We start from the raw sequence: 10,051 nt of genomic DNA, 5'->3' as shown, positions 1-10,051 counted from the left end.
GACTAAACTTATAATAAAGTTCTGAATAATAATAAACACAATATTAATTTATCAATGTGCAATAATAATGTATGAAATAATAAAACAGAGATAATTGTACTATGATGTGCGTTCTCCTGTCACAGAGAGATGAACTGTTGTATATGCTTATTGCATTTGTTAGGAAAGATTTATTATTTTCTGTAACAATCCTTGTGACAGCGGAGCTGAATGAGTCTGTTCCACCGTTTACTCAGTAGGTCATGGAGAGGATGCGCCAGATTGTCTATAATGGATAACAAGTTGTTTCCTGACCTCCTCTCCACCACTAACTCAAAAGCCAAGGATGGATCCAGCCTTTTTGACGAGTTTATTTAGTCTTTTTGCATCACAGCACCGATGTTGCTCCCCCAACATAAAGCCACAAAGAAGACGGCACTCGTTACAACAGACTGGTAAAAGATCTTCAGCATCCTGATGCATACATTGAAGGATCTCAGCTTGCTTAGAAAATGGAGTCTGCTCATCCCCTTCTTGTAAACAGCCATAGTGGTGGTTTTCTAGTCAAGTCTGTAGTCGAGGTGAACACTCCAGTATTTGTACTCCTCCATCACCGTAACTTCTTCTCCCAGAATGTTTACACACCCATTTGTCCTCACGATTCCTCACTCATTATCTTCTGTCTTCGCAGTATCTCACACACTCTTCTTTGTTCTCAACATTCCTCCCCCACTCCCCTCTATCCTCACCATTCCTCACTGATGCTCCTGTGTCCTCCCCCTTCCTTACAGACTTTCCTCATTATTCCTCACACTCGTTCCTCTGTCATCACTGTTGACCACACATGCTCCTGAGTCCTCATCATTCCTCCCATACTTCTCTGTCCTCACCATTCCTCAAATACTCTCCTCTTACATCACCATTCATCCACACACTCCTGTGTCCACCCACTTCCTCACATACACTCTTCACCATTCCTTAGACACTCCTGTGTCCTCACCATACCCCACATACTCTTCTGTATCCCAGCATTCTCATTAGCCACTGAACCCCCTCCCCTTCCCAAATTTTGTCCCTTCCCGCTCGACAACTGCTATCTACAACTAAAAATCCCATCTCCAATTCTGATCATTCCTAAAGTCGATCCTTCACTTTATTCTGCCCCTGCAATGCACTTCATGTCTAGCTGTTACACTTCACTGTGCATTGTTATTTTTTACCTTATTCTACTTCGATGAACTGTGTAATGAGTTGATCTGGATGAACAGTATGCAAGATAAGCTTTGCACTGTATCTTGATACATGTAACAAGCATAAACCACTACCAATAAAGTCTGAAGGTGAAACTTTCAACCTTGTTCATCGTCTCAGCAGCCATTCCACTGAGGATTGGGGTGGATGGATGAAGTATGTTCCTTCACTATCTGCCTTCAAGCCCACCTCCCTGGCCAATGCTTTAGTCCGTTACACCTCTCCTCCATTGTAGCTGTTTGATCTCCTGGGGAGCCCTCTGACTGTACTGAAGCTCCACACCACTCCTCATCGAGTCCATCAGTAGTGGGAAAGCTGAGCAGTTTCCTGGAAGACAACATCTCTGAAGATCTATCCTGGGCTCAATATGTTCCATACGAAGATACAACAGCAGCTATATTTCATTAGGAAGTGATGAATCATATCAACTCCCGCTGAGAAGTGACTTGGATCCACTCCAGTTTGCCTACTGTCACAACAGGTGAATAGAAGATGCCATTTCATTGGCCCCTCACTCAACTCTGGAACATCTGGACAGTGAAGATACACACATCAGGCTGCCCTTCATTGACTGCAGCTCAGCATTCAACACTATCATCCCCTCAAAACTAATCAATAAGCTTCAAGACCTAGGGCCTCGAAACCTCCTTGTGCAACTGGATCTCCAATTTCTTCACTTGTAGACCTCAGTTAGTCTGGATTGGCAACATCTTCTCCACATCTCCATCAGCACAGGTGCACCACAAGGCTGTGTGTTTAGCCCCTGCTCTACTTACTTTACATTTAAGACTGTGAGGATAAGTGCAGCTCCAATGCCATATTTAAGTCTGCTGACGACACCTCTGTCGTAGGCTGAATCAAAGGTTGTGATGAATCAGCCACACCATCAGCCTCTTACTAATGTCAGCAAGACCTGCAAGGAGCTGCATTAAGCAAGGAGCTGATTATTGACTTCAGGAAGAGGGAACCAGAGGTCCCTGAGCCCGTCCTCATCGGAGGATCAAAGGTGGCGAGGGTTGGCAACTTTAAATCCCTCATTTCAGGGAATCTGTCCTGGGCCCAGCACGTAAGTGCCACTATGAAGAAAGCTCAGCAGCGCCTCTACTTTCTTAGAAGTTTGCGAAGATTTGACATGTCATCTAAAACTTTGACAAACTTCTATAGGTGCGTGGTGAAGAGTGTATTGACTGGCTGCATCACAGCCTGGTATGGAAACACCAATGCCCTTGAATGGAAAATTCTACAAGAAGTAATGGGTACGACCCAGTTTATCACAGGTAAAGCCCTCCCCACCATTGAGCACATCTAGATGAAGCGTTGTCTCAGGAAGGCAGCATCCATCAACAGCGACCCTCACCACCCTGGCCATGCTCTCTTCTTGCTGCAGGTACAGGAGCACCAGGATGCATGCCACCAGGTTCAGGAACAGTTATTACCCCTCAACCATCAGGCTCTTGAACCAAAGGGGTAACTTCACTCATATATATAGGTCATGGAAGAAAGGTGAATTCTTGCTGCCATTTCGCATGATTTATTAAACAGATCTATGCTACAATAGGCCATTCAGCCCATCACCAAGCTAATCCTACTTCTCAGCTTCTGGCCTCCTGACCTTACAGGTCCTTATTGCCTATCAATGTGCGTTTTAATGCAATGAGACTCCTCCAATCTTTGGGTATTTTTTCCCAAACTGCCTTCTCACCTTTCCACTCCTAAATTACAGCACCAGTTATCACTCTCTCTACCAAGGAAAGTAGACTGCTCATGCTGCCTATCGTAACGTTATGTACCTTAATTAAATCTCCCGCAATGTCCTAGGTCCCAAATAACTGAGGAAATAATGCTGAATAGAAGTTTTGAAACTTCCCCAACATCCTTGCAAACTTAGGGCAATCTGTTGGAGGCTGAGCAGCATCTGTGAGGTGGGGGGGGGGGGGGGAGGTCAGTTCCAGACCCTTCATCAGGACTGGAAGTGCTGGAAATGTCAACCATTCCTTTATCTTCATAGATACTGCCTTACCTGCTGAGTTCCTCCAGTAGCTTATTAACTTTTGCTCGGAACTCCTGTGCCTGGAGTGTCTTGTCTCCATAGAGTCATATGGCAATCCAGTATGGACACAGGCCCTTGACCCAACCAGCCCATGCAGCCATGGTGCCACACCTTCCAAGTACCTATCCAAGTCCCTCTTAAATAATATTATTGTATCCACCTCAGAACTTCCTCTGGCAGCTTGTTCCATATATTCACCATGCTCTGCATTAAAGAGTTGCTCTCAGGGCCCTTTAAAAACTTCCCCCTTTCACCTTAACTCTTACATCCCCTGGTTTTAGTCTCCCCTGCTCTGGGGAAAAGAGTGTTTCCATCCACCTTATCTGGGCCTTTCGTAATTTTTCAGTGTTTCCGTAAGATCACCTTTATTCTACATTAGTGGTTGCCAACCCATCGATCGCGATTGACTGGTCGATCTTTGAGACTTTCCCAGTAGATCCCGAAAAAAAATGAAAAATAAATACACAAATACTGTTGAGAGGTTGTTTCCGGGTTGCGAGGTTTTAGTTCCGTTCTTTCTGCCCAGTGCGCATGCGTGTAGCTTCCCCGCCACGCACTACACAGTGTACTTCAGTGGTCCCCAACCACTGGGCCACGAGGAAATGATATGATTTGGCAACATGAAATAATATGAGTCAGCTGCACATTTCCTCATTCCCTGTCACACCCGCTGTTGAACTTGGAACGCACGTGAGGTAGGTCATCAGTCACCTAAATGTAGTGATACCCTTGCGCCAGTGATCACTGGTAGGCCTCACGCGGCCAGTGAGAAGTGCCATTGGTACTGGCCTGGAGCACGGACAGATGGGTGCCGCCCCTAAACCTGTTTATCACACCAAATATTTGTGGTGAACCCGGTGCTAAAATATTCGCAGACGACCTAATTCGGGCTCAGAGTTTCGTAAGTAGCAGAGCCAAACTTTTGTCGGCCGATAGATCCTACAAGGGGGGCGGGTGCGTGTCTTGTCGCACTCCTCGCTCGGTCAGTCACTCTCTCCGGACTGCGACCACCGCGGCCCCGGCACGGGGACCTCTGGCCCTCACCTTCCTCTCACCCCACCCACAACCAGCCACACCTGGCCAAAGCGTCTGGCGGCGGGCAGGCAGGAAGCTGGAGTTCAGGCCCGGAGGCTGTCTAATGAGGCAATGAAGCCCTCAAAACTGCTTCGGCACCTTGAGTCCAAGCACCCTGTACTTAAAGATAAACCCGTTGAATTTTTTCTGCGGAAAAAAACGTGAGCGAGCGGGACAGAAGCAAGTGCTGATAGCCACAAAAACTAAATTGCGGAATAGACTGGACATAAGGAACCTGCTTGGAGTATCACTGTATTCCGTTCGTGTTTAACACCACCCCCCCCCCCCACCCCCGCAAGAACATTGTCAATATTAAACCAGTCCGTGGTACAAAAAAGGGTGGTGACCCCTGGTGTACACACATCATTTCTACTTCCGGGTTGCGGGGTTTCACTTCCGGTCTTTTCTGCCCGGTGCGCATGCGTGTGACTGATTGATTTTGCCTTTCACTAAGGCCGAGGTAGGGGATCTTGGGGTTAAAAAGGTTGGTGAGCACTATTCTACATTAGGAAGAAGAAAGAGCTAGACTGACAAACTCGTTCCAGAACTCAGAGCCTTCAGATTAGCCTTAGCTTTACGTGTCACGCATACACACAGTGAAATGTGTCGTTTGCATCTTTGATGTCTCGAGGGCAGCCCAACCAACGTCGCCATGCTTCTGATGCCAACATTGCACACCCACAATATACTAATCCTAACCTGTATGTCTTTTTGGAACGTGGGAGGAACCTGGAGCACTTGGAGGAAACCCCTGCGCTCACGGGAATGGACTGGTCCTTACAGACGGTGGCAGGAATTGAAACCTCGATGGCTGGAGGCCTAAAGCATCACACTAACCGCTATGATACTGTGCCGCCATCCTCGCAAATCTTCTCTGCGCTCTTTCATAATCACATCTTTCCTGTAACACGGAGATCAAAACTGTACGCAGTACTCCAAGTGCGGCCTCACCAATAGTTTATACATTGGCAACGTCTTCCATCCTTGTAACTCCAACCGATCCATGTAAACTTCCTCAGCTTCCTCTCTGGGGCCAGCCACACACTTTTTGTGAGTTAATCTCAACTGTCCTCCATCCCTTCACAGACAATTCCCTTTTGTTCCCCTTCCTTTCTCTACATCCTAAAACTTACTTTTCCTGTAATTTTATTCCACTTCTGGAAAAAAAGTCATAGACAGATTCCCTCTCCCACCCCGCCACCCCCCTGCCCAGCCACACAAATCCGGCTTACTGCGGATTCCCGGCATGTGCAGCGTTTAATATTTCGGTCACTCGTGAAACACAGGAACAGTTCCTTGGCCCAGAGGAGGGACAGTCTGAAACTTCAAACCACAAGCAGGAGCTGGAAGAATTAGCATGGATGCACTTAAAGAAATTATAAGCTTCGTACACACAAGAGGGGGAAATAAGGGGGAAATAAAGGGGCATATGTTGATACAGCAATGATAAGTAGGTTTAGGAAGAAATTTTGGTGGCCTATTCTGAATTCTGAACAAACTCAACATTGATGATTCTCTGTCAAAAAATACATGGATGCAAAGTCTTAAGGTGGAAGTCTCACCTATTAGCAGATGTCTTTGCTGGTTCTTAATTCACCAAAGGTAGATTTCAGCAAACTTCCTTTCTTCTGCCTGTGGGCATAAAAGCTATCCAGTTTGGGGAACATCACAAATACAACAGACAGTGTTGAATTGGAGCTATTTTACAAACAGAGCGACATTCTACTGGGCCATGGGAGAGAAGTGGGAATAGTGTAGATATATGAGTCACTGCCAATAGCTAGAGTTCAGTCTTGAGCTTTGTGTGGACTTTATCTCCTTGTGATTACTTGGGTTTTCTCTGGGTGCTCTGATTTCCTTAATTATTCCCAAGTTCATGAAGGTTAGTGGTTTATTTGGCATAGATGGGATAATCAAGATTTGTTTGGCAGGAGAACAGAGGAGGGCACAGGCTTAAAGTGAGAGGGGAGATCTGAGGGGTGAGGTTTTCCCATACAGAGGGTATTGGATATGTGGATATATGGAGGCAGATACAATATTTACAAGATACTGGGTCAGGAGAGGTACTGTATAATAGGATGCGGGCAAATACAATTTGTGAAGATGGGTGTGGACAAGTTGGTCTGAAAGGCCCGTTTCTGTGACATCACGACCTAAGTTACCATGATTCCTACAATAATTAAAATAATTTCCAAATGGATGTATGTCACCTAAAGAGATACCTCCTTCCGTATCTCCACAATGATTTCTTGTTGGTTAACACGCTGTGTTCACTCTGCGGGCATGCTGAAGCACAGCACAGATGACACAGTGTTAGCAATCTGTTTATTTTATTTTAGCAATACCACGCTGAGTAAGCCCCTTCCGGTCCTTCGAGCCAGGCCGCCTCAGCAACCCCCATCAACCCCGATTAACCCTAACCTAATCACGGGACAATTTACAATGACCAATGAACCCACCCGGTACGTTGTTGGAGGAAACCAGAGCACTCGGGGAAAACCCCACACGTTCCATAGGGAAGACGTACAGAGACTCCTTACCGATGGCACCGGAATTGAACTCTGAACTCTGACGCCCCAAGCTGTAATAACGGCATGTTAACCACTACGCTACTGTGGCGCATCTATCTCAAAGACTTTTGTAGCAATCCTCTACACTAATAATTATACAGAAACCATTGGGGATGAACATGAAAGCAGCCTTAAATTCCCTTTTCCAGTTGAATAGATAAGCTTGGGGCATCATTAGACTCATTGGCAGAGATCTTCATGCCTGATAAACTGAACAGGCTTGGACTTCTAGAGACGATGTTCAGCACAGCATTGTGGGCCAAAGGGCCTGTATTGTGCTATAGGTTTTCTATGTTTCTATGATCTAGATCACTTTAAAATGACTAATCTGCTTGGTATGGGGTAGATAGAGGAAAACATTTTAGATTAGAATTAAATTAGGATTCCAAAATAGCAAATCTAATGTGAAAGTCAGGAAGAAATCTGTTGCTCAGAGTGGTTAGAATGTGGGTCTTGCTACTTTCATGGAATAGTTGAGGCATGAGGGAGAAGGGATCGGATATTATGTTAATAGGATGCTTTCGGAAACTTAGAGTCATAAGTTTAAGCAAAGTTGGGTGGAACTGGCCTCGTGGAGTGCAGACAGCTGCATGGACCAACTGGGTAAATGGCCGTTTTTTCTTGTACTGTAAAATTTTTTGCTTTCAGAATGAGTTAATCACAAGTTAAACCATTAAACGCAATTAAATCAAACTATTAAACCCTTGACAGAAAAAGCCAAATAATGAAATATTCCAAAGGCCTTGCTCATACTTAGTAGTGGACATTACTGATTAAAAGGATCCTTACACAGGCTTTATTTGTCAGAGGTGTTTAACCCCGAGGATGCCTCTTAAACCACACCTGTCTCTGAAAGATAGCATCAGAGCTTTATAGAAATTCCTGGGCATGTTTATACAGCTAATCTTAGTTGGCATGTATCTTTACTCTATTTTTAACAATTCTAAATATTATTCAACAGAAGTGTTCAAAATAATTAAGGGCTTAGATAGAGTTGGGAACAGGTTCGATAACCTGAGGACACAAAGTGAAGAGAACTGGCAAAGAACCAGCAGGGAAGTGAGAATCGGTTTTAATGCAGCAGTTTGCAAAGATGATGCACTGCCAGAACTGTAGAGGAAACATTTACTGAGAAACAAAACTGTACAGCTCCAGAGGCGGAGGGGAGGAGTGGGACTTCTAGCATCAGTTTCGAAGGCACAAGTATTCCATTCAGTGTTGCAGGGGCAGCAGAAATATGAAATTAGCTTTATTTGTTACACACTAAAGTGCATCAGTTGCATTGCATCAAATCAAATGAGCAAAGATGATATAGAGGGCAGCCTGCAAGTGTTGCTAAGCTTCTGACACTAATATAGCAGGTACTAGAGTGGCTGTCCCCCTTGACAATGAGTACTCCTGTTTGAGTACTGTTGGGGGCGACGGCCTACTTGGGGGAAGCAACAGTGGCCGTGCCTCTGGCACAGAGTCCGGCCCTGTGGCTCAGAAGGGTAGGGAAGGGAAGAGGAAGGCAGCAGTGATAGGGGACTGTATAGTTAGGGGGTCAGACAGGCGATATTGTGGACGCAGGAAAGAAACGCAGATGTTAGTTTGCCTCACAGGTGTCAGGGTCTGGGATGTTTCTCATCGTGTCCACGAAATCTTGAAGTGGGAAGGCGAACAACCAGAGGTTGCGGTACATATTGGTACGAACAACATAGGTAGGAAAAGGGAGTAGATCCTGAAAACAGACTACAGGGTGTTAGGAAAGAAGTTGAGAAGCAGGACCTCAAAGGTAGTAATCTTTGAGTTACTGCCTGTGTCACGTGACAGTGAGAATAGGAATAGAATGAGGTGGAGGATAAATGTGTGGCTAAGAGATTGGAGCAAGGGGCAGGGATTCAGATTTCTGGATCATTGGGACCTCTTCTAGGACAGGTGTGACCTGTACAAAAAGGACGGGTTGCACTTGAATCTGAGGGGAGCCGATATCCTGGTGGGGAGGTTTGCAAAGGCTATTGGGGAGAGTTTAAACTAGAATTGCTGGGGGGTGGGAACTGAACTGAAGTGACAGAGGAAAGGGAGGTTGGTTCACAAATAGAGAAAGTTTGAAGACAGTGCGAAAGGGAGCATAGGCAGGTGATAGAGGAGGGACGCACTCAGACCAATGGTTTGAGATGTGTCTATTTAAATGCGAGGAGTGTTATGAATAAGGCAGATGATCTTAGAGTGTGGATCAGCACTTGGAGCTATGATGTTGTGGCTATTACTGAGACTTGGATGGTGCAAGGGCAGGAATGGCTATTTCAAGTGCCAGGCTTTAGATATTTCAGAAAGGACAAGGAGGGAGGCAAAAGAGGTGGGGGCGTGGTACTGTTGGTCAGAAATAGTGTCACGGCTGCAGAGAAGGAGGAAGTCATGGAGGGGTTGTCTGCGGTGACTCTGTGGGCGGAAGTTAGGAATAGGAAAGGGTCAATAACTCCACTGGGTGTTTTTTATAGACCACCCAATATTAACAGGGACATCGAGGAGCAGATAGGGAGACAGATTCTGGAAAGGAGTAATAATAACAGGATTATTGTGGTGGGAGATTTTAATTTCCCAAATATTGATTGGCATTTCCCTAAAGTGAGGAGTTTAGAAAGGGTGGAGTTTGTTAGCTGTGTTCAGGAAGGTTTCTTGACACAATATGTAGATAAACTTACGAGAGGAGAGGCTTTACTTGATCTGGTATTCGGAAATGAACCTAGTCAGGTGTCAGGTCTCTCAGTGGGAGAGTATTTTGGGGATAGTGATCACAATTCTATCTCCTTTACCATAGCATTGGAGAGGGATAGGAACAGACAAGTTAGGGAAACGTTTAATTGGAGTAAGGAGAAATATGAGGCTATCAGGCAGGAATTTGGATGCATAAATTGGAAACAGATGTTCTCAGGGAAACGTATGGAAGAAATGTGGCAAATGTTCAGGGGATATTTGTGTGGGGTTCTGCGTAGATATGTTCCAATGAGACAGGGAAAGGATGGTAGGGTACAGGAACCGTGGTGTACAAAGGCTGTTGTAAATCTAGTCAAGAAGAAAAGAGCTTACGAAAGGTTCGAAAAACTAGGTAGTGATAGAGATCTAGAAGATTATAAAGCTAGCAGGA

This window comes from Hemitrygon akajei, chromosome 31 (assembly GCF_048418815.1).
Source record: "Hemitrygon akajei chromosome 31, sHemAka1.3, whole genome shotgun sequence".
NCBI lineage: Eukaryota > Metazoa > Chordata > Chondrichthyes > Myliobatiformes > Dasyatidae > Hemitrygon > Hemitrygon akajei.
The sequence above is the reverse complement of the archived record's forward strand: the minus strand, read 5'-3'. Positions refer to the sequence as shown.